General features: G+C 40.3%; 1 pseudogene; it reads left to right on the top strand.

Annotated features, from left to right (window-relative positions):
* The first annotated feature begins 2360 nt into the window (after window positions 1-2360).
* Window positions 2361-4635, top strand: LOC137757369 (myoneurin pseudogene; annotated as a pseudogene).
* Window positions 4636-13904: the final 9269 nt, after the last annotated feature.

Here is a 13904-nt window from a genome sequence, read left to right as displayed (position 1 = left end):
GAAATAAATTAATAAACTAAAAGCAAACACTACATTCTGCATCCTTTCTGTGTAATTAGAAATGATTTACAATATCAAACCAGTCCTAGTTCCAATACTCATATATTTCTGGACTGAAATATGCTGTCTTAGAAACCTAATCTTTTCTGTTCTTCTATTAGAACATGTAGTAATGTTAGATTTGGGTTATTAAGTATTAGTACATTACTCTAACTTAAAAATTGGGTGAAAGTATAAGCAAGCAAATTTTATATAAAAGTGGGATATGTTAAAAATTTACATTTTTCATCCCACTTTAATATATGTCACTTACCAAAGAATGAGTGATTTTCTTATATCTTTATGTCATCTGTAGTTAGGTTTTCAAAGGGAAATAATCACCTTCCTCTTGCTAGGGTCTGTAGTCACCCTTCCCAACTTGTGCACAGAAAATACTGCAGATGAATTATGGTAGATAGTATTTTCAATGATTAGGCATATTTAAAGTCAAAATCACTCCCACTACATTTTTTAAATATAAGAAAATTTGCAAACATACAGAAGTACAGAAGAATCCTGTAATCCCCCACTCACTCATTACCCGGCTTCCAAAATTATCCAGATATAAGCAGACTTATTTCATCTATATTCTCATCCACCACCCCCACCATTATTTTGAAACAAACCCCCAGACATCCTAGCAACTCATCTGTAAATAAACTTTTTTACGTTTATTAAAAAGCACCATCTATCACACCTTACAAGATAATATCAAAGCACCATCTATCACACCTTACAAGATAATATCAAATATCCAGTGTTAAGTTTCCCAACTGGTCTCACAGTTTTTTTTATAAGCATGTCTAAATTAGGGTCTAAATAGAATACTTGACATTGATTGTTATGTTTCTTACATATTTAACCTGCATATATACTTTCCCTCTTTCCCTCTCAGAAGTTACAAGGAAACTTCACCTCATCAAGTACTTGGTTACCCTCCACCACATCTTAGTGTAAAGTAACACATAGAAAGAACATCAAAGATAACTTTAAAAATAGTATGTGAAGTATTTTTTTATTGTCTTCCTTCCCTTCTCATCACTTCTCACATCCTGTGTCGTCCCTTTTAAACAATCTGTTTTGAAATAGAAAATTACTTCAAATCTGGTTACCACAATGGTGATTCGTTGTGCTGCTCATTTTGTTAATTAGGCATCTGTGAGAACTGCATCATCTGTCTGTAATCCCACTACCCATATAATGATTTCTCTTCAGGTACTGACCGCGCAGTTGCCCACACGGAAGTGTGATGGGTGTGGTTTGTCTCCTACCCCAATTCCTCCAAAGACTTCCTGACTTGACTTTGGCCTATTGGCCTTTTTCTAGGACACTATCCAGGTGGTGTTTCGTGACGGAGGTTTCAAAGGTTTTAATAGGGTATATAATATGTGGGTGAGATTCTGGTTCACCAGTTCCATACTCTTAGAGCTGTCAAATCATCTCACTAGTCCTGCCTTTGGAAAAGTGGTGGGTGTGCTTTTGACCAGCCTCTCATGATGTTCTAGTGGTAAGAAAAAGAGAATGCAGGAAAATCAGGTGATGCAGCCTAGCTTCCTTCGGTTTTGCACTGTGATTCGGGAGCAAAATGCTACTTACTATATATTATATTACTCTGCTTCCTTTTGACTTGTTTATGCATTTATTCTCTTGGGGACTGAATCTGTTTTGAGGTAGTTCTATTCCCTTGATCAAGAACCACTAACATAGCCATTTCTAAATCCCATCCCCCAATTATGACTTCTTTTCAGTCACTAAAAATAGTCTGCTTTGGGTGTACGTGATTCAAAAAAAAGGTCTTTATTTGAAAGGCATTTGGGGTTGGGGGAGGAGAAAATTGGATTAGTGTATTGAAATAGCTTGCATTCCCTCTACACTTTCCTACACTTTCACAACGAATGAAATGGTCACAGCTGGCAGGGGTACTGCTATTTCAAGATTAGAATTTGAGTTTTCCCAAATTCTACTGAAATAACTAATGAAAACATTTTTAAGGGTTGGAGAACAGGGAAGGGTGCTCTCGGGGTAGGAAATGACAGGATGCAGATGGGGGGGGGGGTGTGTACTGAGGGCGGTAGCAACCAATATCACAAACCCACAGTTCTAGCTGCCAGTGAAGGTTAACCTATAAATCAAGTCTATTGGGCTCCCCAACGGAGGCCATGAAGACCCCCAAATTCTGAGCAGCAGGCAAATAGAAGGATCTGTGACGGTCAGAAAGCAGGGAGACTGCGGCAACTGCGCTCTCTCTCACTTGCACCACAGATGACTAAATAAGAAAGGTACTTAATACAACTGGTTTGGCCACATTGATAAGGAGCGTGATGCACCCAGTAACTTGAAGCTGCCATACGAGCATGGAGGAAACACTTCCTTAGCCTAGCTCAAGACTCCAGGGAGCAATTTTCAACCCTGCTGTAAATACCTAAAAGCAGCAGCCACTGCTGTTTGCTTATTGACTGGCTAGAAACAAATGCTTAGCAAAACATTCAACCTCCCTGTCTTTCCTATACTCTGTAATCAAGTATTTTTCTAACTGAGAAGAAGCTACAGAAAAAAGTAGAAAGCTTTATGCTTGCTTTTTCGTTAAGGATTAAAAGATTAAAGCAGCCTGACCCACATAACCTTTTTAAAAATTCCTTAAAAATCAGTGTCCGTATGGAAACGTTAAGCCTCCTGAAAAAAGGACTTCATTCTACAGAATCAGAGCAGAAGAGCAAACTTTGATTTCTAATTTTAATGCCAAACAAAAATTTACAGCTATGTCATATCTCTCAAAAAGGATTAATCAGATCAGGGATGGTTGCTTTCAAATGAAAATTTTTATGGAATTGTAAACTAAAAATATAGGTAGTGAGATTTCACAAAACTGAGTCAATAGAGAAACTATTCTAGAATTCAGAGGAAAGGGATAGAGATGAAGAGCTAACACATAAGAAATGTGAATTCTAGATCCAGGAGATGCAATAAGGCATACCACAAGGAACGAACACAGTAGATAGGGAAGAAGCAAGAAATATAGAAAAAAGAAACATGGGGATGAGAGGGTTTAAAAATATCACCTATCAAGATAATAAACAAAGGTGACATCAGAATTCTCCTAAATTTTGTGTGTAAAACTTGAACACATCTGTCTAATTTTGACATGCAAAACAGACAAAATAGGAAATAATATAATCGGCAGTTAAATCTCCATATAATAAAATTTTGTATCTCATGTGAACTAAATGTTTTTTCAAATGTCCACCAAACATTAACAAAAAAAAAAAAAAGATATCCAGAAAACCTCAATTTTTAAAACAATTATACAGGCCACATTTTTCTAATTGCAAGACATTAAATCTTTAAAAATTACTGAATCAAATCAAGCCACCTAAAAGGGGAAGAAGAAAAACTTCTAAAGCTCTTGATTAAAAACTGGAATTAAAAACAAAGTCAGATTTAGTTCAGGCAAATCCTCAACAGGAGGCTTTAGCAAAGATGTTATCTCAAACTCAAAGGAAAGCTTTCAACTCCCAGAAAACAGGGCAGAATAAAAGAGTATGATATCTCAGTGATGTTTTAGAGAATGCATCTGTTGAAATATTTCTAGATGCAAATAAATTGTCCACACTTGTAACAGAACAAGTTGCACAAAGAAATAATTCAGAACTTGAGTTGATGAAATACATTTCCAGTACTAGATGTCTTTGTGCAAACTCTTAACAGTGAAACGAAAATGTGAAAAATCACAGTTCAACTATACTCTGAGAGAAAACACACTGTATTTAATATAGCCAGTGTCAAGAATCCTTACGAGCTGGAAAGCTCCAGGAAAGAGCTGGATCAGAGGTCTTCCAAGGGCAAGCTGATGGGTAACATGTATGGAAAAGTGGTTTTACAAGCCAGCAGCTTGAGAAGGCACGTGAGTATACATACAAGGGAGTCAAACTCTACCTCCGCCACACGTGTGGAAAGGTGTTCACCCAGTATAACCAGCTGAAAACTCACGTAAGAAAGCCACATAAATGAATTATGTGATAGAGGCTTTTTGCTCAAAAACGCCAAGTACTCATCCGCAGTCGCATTCACTGTGGTGAGAAAAAACCCTTTAAGTGTGATGTATGTAACTGACCACTTACAACTTCCACAATTTCAAGATTCACAACATGGACAGATAGTGGAGAGAAGTCATATGTCTAAGATAGGAGTGGACAAAGATTTGCCCGTCCCAGCACGTTGACCTCTCACAGTCGCAGGTTTACTGAAGGAAACCCTTACAGGTGTCATACCCACAAGGAGGCATGTGCTGTCTCTAGTTCTCTTATCTCACACACGCAGGGGGAAACCATACAAAGGTGGTTGTCTGTGGGAAAACTTCAGCTCGAAAACTTCCGATCTCATCGATAAGAAAGGTCATTTATTATGTAGAAGTACTTACAAAGCTATTAAAAATGTAAAGAATCATAAAATGCAAGTCCAGTCTAGGCAAAACTCGAGATTCCAGTGCTAGATTCCATGTGGAAACGTCCTATATTGGAAGCTATGGATTTGAGGCTTTCTGAAATGACTTTACCAGATGATAATCAGTGTCCCCCATCAGATGCTTGCTGTGGTTAGCTGGGACTAGAGTTGATTTGCTGGGTACTGGGGGCTGGGGAGAACAGTTAACTGACTGTGAGGAACAGAACGTTGCTTATATGTCTCTGTTAGTAAACAAAAACATCTCTGGTAAAACTTTCTGCATCTTCACTGTGCAGTGCTCGTTCCGACTTTTCGCTTTTGAAGTCTAGATATACACACAGCTTTTTAAGGAATGAATATGACAGTACTTTTAAATAGAGTGCTATTTTACTTTTTAATATACGTTAAGTTTATTTTCAAGTTGCCTTCATTCCATTTTTATTTTGCATTAACTATTGCCTTTCATTTAAGTAGAATCTATCTTACAGTGTGCATCAGCATATAATCTATTCATGATTCATTTTTGACTTGTGAAATTTTTATTTTTCTGTCCTCAAAATTTAAGCAAAGTTCTTAACAGTATCAGCCCAAGAGTGTTGCTGTTTGTAAGCCCCATAGACCAATATGTAAGCAATGGGGAAAAAATTGAAATTTTACATTTCTAGGATATTTGAGCTATCTTTCTTCTTAACATATTCGACTGGAGATAACTTTTCTAATAAAGTATAGAAGCTTCTCATAAAAACTAAAGTGTATATAATTTTTTAAACTAATTTATTGAAGTATAATGGATATGTTTGTATAGAAGAACTCAGTATTATGGAGGAAACTCAAGGGCAGTGTTTTGCTTTGAGACTACATTTTCAAAATTAATTTTAAGTAGGTATTTGGTGTTTTTATCTTGCCAAAAGAGAATTTCAAAATTCAATTCAACTCGTTTCATTTTTAAATTTATTTATTTATGGCTGCGTTGGATCTTCGTTGTGGTGCGCAGGCTTCTTCATGGCAGTGGCTTCTCTTGTTGCAGAGCTTGGGCTCTAGGGCATGGGCTTCAGTAGCTATGGCACGTGGGCTCAGTAGTTGTGGCTCGCAGGCTCTAGAGCGCAGGCTCAGTAGTTGTGGCACAGGGGCTTAGTTGCTCCGCGGCATGTGGGATCTTCCCGGACCAGGGCTCAAACCCGTGTAACCCTGCATTGGCAGGCAGATTCTCAACCACTGTGCCACCAGGGAAGTCCCTGATTCATTTTTAATAGATTAATTTGCTGAAGATATGGAAAATATACTGAGTTTTGAAATTTTTTGAGAATCCTCTGGTGTACCTGCTATGCACTTTTTAAAAATGAATATTAAAATCTAAAAGATTTACTGAATATAAACAATGCATAACTGCAAATCCCTTGTTTTCTGAATTTGGTGTATTATCTTACATAAAGAATGAGAAATTAACTTCAATTATGATATTTTGAGCTACTAGAAGGCACATTTATTTTATATTTGAGTGTCTATAAGCTGTGTATTTTAATTTTTTTTCATGTATTAAAACATAGCATTTGGTTATTATAGTTTAACAGGGTCCTTTTCCTTGCTTAATGGATATAAAAAAAATTTAGGATTACCTGATGTTAACTGCTACCCTTCCCCTTTATTCTTTGCTCTTGCATTGATTTATTTCACTGTTTCATCTTTGGTCATTAAGTAATCAGTTCCACAAACTCAGTTCCTATACTGCTGACAGAACCGACTGGTGACATTATTTCTTATTTCTGCCCTGCCCTGCATTACCTGTGGTTTATTTATTTCCTACTGTTAAACTAGGCCTGTAATATTGTTAATGTATTTTCTATTGGTAGTGATTTCTTTCGTTGTAATTTCCTCTGTTTAGAGGTCCAGGTCATAAGAATCAATTAAAGAAAATATAGTAATTACTATAACTACTCAATTCTTGTAGAGATCTTCACTATTTCACAGCATGTTCAGCATTTTCACAAGAAAGTACCACCAGCAGGATTGACTTCACTGAAGAAGGAATTTGAAATATTGCCTTTGTATAATACACATTAAACTTAGTATTTAATTATTTGTCTAAGAAATCTAACCATACGTGTTTATTAACTTAATATGCTGGCTTTAAATAAAATTCATGAATTTATAAAATGCTGAACTAATCTAATCTAGCTTGAATTCAACAGGAATCTATTTGAACAGATACTACAGTAAAAATGTGAAAAATGATAATACCCAGTGCTCGGGGACCTGCTCACACTGCTAGAGATCAATTTGGCAACATTTAATCAAAGTCTAACTGTGGTCCAGTCCTGGGAAATTTTCACAAAGACATCATTAGGTGTGCAAAGAAGCATGTATCATCCAGTCAAGGTACTGTTTGCCACAGTGAAGAATTAGAAACAAGTTATCACTAATGGGGTTGGTTAAGTAAATTGTGTAAGAACTACGTGATATTATTAATTTTTGTCAAAAGTCATAGTTTAGTTTATATAATATCCAATTGATGGAATTACAGATAATCGTTATTTTCTAAACCTTGACTGAATTTTTAGAATTATTCTTATTTTATGATGACCATGTAATAATTTTATAATCACAAGTATCAAAAAGTCTAAGGAGGGACTTCCCTGGTGGTGCAGTGGTTGAGAATCTGCCTGCCAATGCATGGGACACGGGTTCGAGTCCTGGTCTGGGAAGATCCCACATGCCGCGGAGCGACTAGGCCCGTGAGCCACAATTGCTGAGCCTGCGCGGCTGGAGCCTGTGCTCCGCAACAAGAGAGGCCGCGATAGCGAGAGGCCCGCACACCGCGATGAAGAGTGGCCCCCGCTCGCCGCAACTAGAGAAAGCCCGCACGCAGCAATGGAGACCCAACGCAGCCAAAAAAAAAAAAAAAGTCTAAGGAAAGGAAATTGGCCAAGATGGTGGAGTAGGAAGACGGTGAGCTCATTTCTTCTCATAGGCACACCAAAATTATGACTATTTAGAGAACACCTATCAGTGAAAAAGACCGGAACCTACCAGAAGAGATCTTCTACAACTAAAGACATAAAGAAGAAACCACAAGATGGGTAGGAGGGGTGGAGTCACAGTATAGTCAAGACCCAAACCCCCAGGTGGCTGACCCACAAATGCGAGGAAAATTACAATTGCAGACGTTTCCCCCAAGGAGCAAGGGGTCAAAGCCCCACATCAGCCTCCCCAGCCCGAGGGTGCTGCACCAGGAAGATTAAACCCTAGAACACTTGGCTTTGAATGCCAGCAGGGCTTACTTTCAGGAGTCCCAGAGGGCTGTAGGAAATGGAGACCCCACTCTTAAAGGACCAAAAACACATACACTCTGGGACCTAGGGCAGAAACAGTAATTTGAAAGGAGCCTGGGTCAGACCCACCCGCTGATCTTGGTGAGTCTCCCAGAGAGGCAGGAGGCAACATTCCTGGGGACATACACACTGGTGGCAGCCATTCTGGGAGCTTGTTCTACCATGTGGACACTGGTGCTGGCAAGGGCTATTTTGGAATCCTCCATCTAGCTTATGAGCCTCAGGACCCAGCCCTGCCCTCGCCTATCAGCCTGTAGGCAACAGCACTGGGAAACCTCAGGCCAGTCAACTAGCCAGGTGGCCACACAGCCCCACCCACTGGCAGAGAGGTTGCCCTAAGACCCCTTGAGCCCACAGCCGCTCCTGGACACAGCCCTTTCCACCAGAGGGCCCAGGACCCAGCCCCACACACCAGTGCACAGGCACTAGATCCAGGACCCCCAGAGCCCTGCAGCCAGAGACCCTGGGACCTAGCCCCACCCACCAGTGGGCAGGCATCAACCTTATAATTGCCAGTCCTGCACACCAGGGAGCCTGCTCTAGCCTAGGGACCAGCCTCACCCAACAGCGGGCAGACACCAGCCCCAGTAAAACTGCACACCAGGCCCACCACCAGCAGGCCAGCACTAGCCCTGGGACCAGCTGGACCCCAGCCCAGCCCACCAGCAGGTGAACACAAACTTTGGGACACCCTGGACCCCACAGCCAGCTGGGTCAGGAACTGGCCCCAATCACGAGTGGTTTGACACCAGATCTGGGACCCCTGAACGCTGCAGCCAGACCCTAGGACCTGGCTGTGCCTGCCAGTAGGCCAGCACTAGGCTCAGTGCTCTGCCCCCGCCTCCCCCCCCTGACCCCCGGGGTTGTGCAGCCAGCCACCTTGTGACCCAGCCCAGGCAAGCAGTGGCCAGCAGCCTCTATACAAGGCAGGGCCAGGCAAACAACCAGACCAGTGGCCAGCCACGCCTACAAGACTACCCATAGCAGTTACCCGACAAAACAGAAGGAGCCGTGCAACCCACATAGGGGGCACCCCTACAGCATACAGCTCTAGTGAACAGAGAGGAGTACCCTGCTGGGATCAAAAACAAAAACAAAAACCTTATGGTTACCAAAGGGGAAAGGTGGAGGGAGGGATAAATTAGGAATTTGGGAATAACATATACACACTACTATATATAAAACAGATAATCAACAAGGACCTACTGTACAGCACAGGGAACACTACTCAATATTCTGTAATAACCTAAATGGGAAAATAATCTGAAAAAGAATAGATACATGTATCACTGAATCACTCTGCTGTACACCTGAAACCAACACAACATTGTAAATCAACTATACTCCAGTACAAAATAAAAATTTTAAATAAAGGAAACAAAAAACTGTGACAAAAGACACAAAAACCTCAAAAAAAAAAAAAAGACATAAGGATGGCCAAAAGGCACATGAAAAGAGGCTCAACATAACTAATTATTAGTGAAATGCAAATCAAAAGTACAATGAGGTATCACCTCACACCAGTCAGAATGGCCACCATCAAAAAGTCTACAGGGGGCTTCCCTGGTGGCGCAGTGGTTGAGAATCTGCCTGCCAATGCAGGGGACATGGGTTCAAGCCCTGGTCTGGGAAGATCCCACATGCCACGGAGTAACTAAGCCCGTGAGCCACAAACTACTGAGCCTGCGCGTCTGGAGCCTGTGCTCCGCAACAAGAGAGGCCACGACAGTGAGAGGCCCGCGCACCGCAATGAAGAGTGGCCCCCACTTTCCGCAACTAGAGAAAGCCCTCGCACAGAAACGAAGACCCAACACAGCCAAAAATAAATAAATAAATTTTTTAAAAAAAACCTGCTTCAAAAAAAAAAAAAGTCTACAGGGACTTCCCTGGTGGCACAGTGGTTGGGAATCTGCCTGCCAATGCAGGGGACATGGGTTCGAGCCCTGGTCCGGGAAGATCCCACATGCCGCGGAGCAACTAAGCCCGTGAGCCACAACTACTGAGCTGAGCTCTAGAGCCCGTGAGCCACGACTACTGAGCCTGAGAGCCACAACTACTGAAGCCTGTGCACCTAGAGCCCGCGCTCCGCAACAGAAGAAGCCACCGCAATGAGAAGCCTGCTTGCCGCAACTAGAGAAGGCCCGCATGCAGCAACAAAGACCCAACGCAGCCAAAAATAAATAAATTAAAAAAAAAAGTGTACAAATAACAAATGCTAGAGCAGGTGTGGAGAAAAAGGAACCCTCCTACACTATTGGTGGGAATGTAAATTTGTACCGCCACTATGGAGAACAGTATGGAGGTCCCTTAAAAAACTAAAAATAGAGCTACCATATGACCCAGCAATCCCACTACTGGGCAGATATCTAGAAAAGACAAAAACTCTAATTTAAAAAGATACATGCACCATAATGTTCATAGCAGCTCTATTTACAATACCCAAGAGATGGAAGAAACCTAATTGTCCATCAACGGATGAATGAATAAAGAAGATGTGGTGTGTGTGTGTATACACGCACACACACACACACACACACACACACACTCAAAATGGAATATTACTCAGCCATAAAAAGAGTGAAATAATGTCATTTGCAGCAACATGGGAAGACCTAGAGATTATAATCCTAAGTGAAGTAGTCAGACAGAGAAAGACAAATATCATATGATATCATTTATATGTGGAATCTAAAAAATGATACAAATGAAGTGATTTACAAAACAGAAACAGACTCACAGATGTAGAAAAAAATTTATGATACCAAAGGGGATAGATGAGGAAGGGACACATTGGGAATTTGGGATTAACATATACACACTACTATGTATAAAATAGGTAAACAAGAAGGACCTACTGTATAGCACAGGGAACTTTACTGAATATTCTGTAATAACCTAAATGGGAAAATAATCTGAGAAAGGATATATGTATATGTATAACTGAATCACTTTGCTGTACACCTGAAACTAACACAACATGGTAAATCAATTGTACTCCAATATAAAATAAAATTTTTTAAGAAGGAAAAAAAAAACTGTGACAAAGGAGAAAAAAGCTCAAATTAAAAAAAACACAATGAAGACATACAGATGGCCAAAATGCACGTGAAAGATGCTCAACATCACTAATTATTAGAGAAATGCAAATCACCACTACAATGAAGTATCAACTCACAGTCAGGATGGCCATCATCAAAAAGTCTACAAATAATAAATGCTAGAGCGGGTGTGGAGAAAAAGGAACCCTCCTACACTACTGGTGGGAATGTAAATCTGTACAGCCACCATGGAGAACAGTATGGAGGTTCCTTAAAAAACTAAAAGTAGAGGTACCATATGACCCAGCAATCCCACTACAGGGCATATATCCAGAGATAACCATAATTCGAAAAGATACATGCACCCCAATGTTCACTGCAGCACTATTTACAATAGCCAAGCTATGGAAGCAACCTAAATGTCCATCAACAGATGAATGTATGAAGACGGTGGTATATATATACAGTGGAATACTACTCAGCCATAAAAAGAACAAAACAATGCCATTTACAGTTAACATGGATGGACCTAGAGATTATCATCCTAAGGGAAGTAAGTCAGACAGAGAAAGAGTAATACTATATATATATCACATATCTGGAATCTTAAAAATGATACAAAGGAACTGATTTACAAAATAGAAACAGACTCACAGATTTAGAAAACAAACTTATGATACCAAAGGGGAAAGGTAAGGGGAGGGATAAATTAGGAGTTTGGGAAAACACATACACATTATATGTAAAATAGTTAATCAACAAGGACCTATAGAGCAGAGGGAATTCTACTTAATATTTTTTAATAACCTATATGGGAAAAGATTCTGAAAAAGAAAAGGTGTATGTATATATATATAACAGAATCACGTTGCTGTACACCTGAAATTAACACAACATTGTAAATCAATTATACTCCAATACAAAATAAATATTTTAAATAAAGGAAAAAAAACTGTGAGAAAAGAGAAAAAAACCCTCAAAAAAAAAAAAAAAGACATACAGATGGCCAAAAGGCACATGCCAAGATGCCCAACATCACTAATTATTAGAGAAATGCAAATCAAAACTACATTGAGGGACTTCCCTGGTGGCGCAGTGGTTAAGAATCCACCTGCCGGGGGACTTCCTGGTGGCACAGTGGCTGAGAATCTGCCTGCCAACGCAGGGGACGCGGGTTCGAGCCCTGGTCTGGGAAGATCCCACATGCCACGGAGCAACTAGGCCCGTGAGCCACAATTACGGAGCCTGCGCGTCTGGAGCCTGTGCTCTGCAACAAGAGAGGCCGCGATAGGGAGAGGCCTGCGCACCGCAATGAAGAGTGGCCCCCGCTTGCCGCAACTGGAGAAAGCTCTTGCACAGGAACTAAGACACAACACAGCCATAAATAAATAAAATTAAAAAAAAAAAAAAGAATATATAGAGTTTGATCCTATTTAAAAGAAAAAAGAATCCACCTGCCGATGCAGGGGACATGGGTTTGATTCCTGGTCCGGGAAGATCCCACATGCCGCAGAGCAACTGAGCCCGTGTGCCACAACTACTGAGCCTGTGCTCTAGAGCCTGCGAGCCACAACTACTGAGCCTGTGCTCTAGAGCCTGCGAGCCACAACTACTGAGCCCACATGCCACAACTACTGAAGCCCATGCACTCTAGGGCCCACGTGCCACAACTACCAAGCCCGCGTGCTGGAACCACTAAAGTCTGCATGCCTAGAGCCCGTGCTCCGCAACAGGAGAAGCCACTGCAATGAGAAGCCCGTGCACCGCAATGAAGAGTAGCCCCCGCTCGCCGCAACTAGAGAAAGCCTGCGCGCAGCAACGAAGACCCAACTGAGCCAAAACAAAAAACAAAACAAACAAAAAAAAAACTGCACTGAGGTATCACGTCGCACCAGTCAGAATGGCCATCATCAAAAAGTCTACAAATAATAAGTGCTGGAGAGGGTCTGGAGAAAAGGCAACCCTCCATTTACTGTGCTGGATAGTGTGTAGAGAAAAAAAGAGTCCTCCTACACTGTTGGTACAAATGTAAATTGGTGTACCTGCTATGCAAAACAATATGGAGGTCTTTTAAAAAACTACAAATAGAGTTACCATACGATCCACAATCCTACTCCTGGGCAGAGATCCAGAAAAGACAAGAACTCTAATTCAAAAAGATACATGCACCCCAATGTTCATAGCAGCTCTATTTACAATAGCCAAGACATGGAAGCAACTTAAGTGTCCATCAACAGATCAATACATAAAGAAGGTGTGTGTGTGTGTGTGTGTGTGTATACACACACACATACACACACAATTGGGTATTACACAGCCATAAAAAGAATGAAATAATGCCATTTGAAGCAACATGGATGGACCTAGAGATTATCATCCTACATGAAGTAAGTCAGACAAAGACAAATACCATATGATATCATTTATATGTGGAATCTAAAAAGTGATACAAATGAACTTATTTACAAACTAGAAAGAGACTCACAGATTTTGAAAACAAACTTATGATACCAAAGGGGAGTGATAAATTGGGCATTTGGGATTAACAAATACAAACTACTATATGTAAAATTTTTAATCAACAAGGACCTACTTTATCACACAGGAACAGTATTCAGTACTCTGTAATAATGTAAGTGGGAAAATAATCTGAAAAAGAATATATATACACACACACACACATACATATATAACTGAATCACTTTGCCATACACCTGAAACTAACACAACACGGTAAATCAACGATACTCCAATATAAAATAAAAATTTTTTAAAAAGAAAAAAAAACTGTGACAGAAGAGGAAAAAGACTCAAATTAAAAAAAAAAAAACACAAGGAAGACATACAGGTGGCCAATAGGCACATGAAAAGATGCTCCACATTGTTAATTATTAGAGAAATGTAAATCAAAACTACAATGATGTATCAACTCACATCGCTCAGAATGGCCATCACCAAAAAGTCTACAAATAATATATGCTGGAAAAATGTGGGGAGAAAAAGGAACCCTCCTACACTATTGGTGAGAATGTAAATTCGTACAGCCACTATGGAGAAC

Source organism: Eschrichtius robustus, chromosome X, assembly GCF_028021215.1.
Source record: "Eschrichtius robustus isolate mEscRob2 chromosome X, mEscRob2.pri, whole genome shotgun sequence".
Taxonomy (NCBI): domain Eukaryota; kingdom Metazoa; phylum Chordata; class Mammalia; order Artiodactyla; family Eschrichtiidae; genus Eschrichtius; species Eschrichtius robustus.
This window is presented reverse-complemented; position numbering and strand designations above follow the sequence as displayed.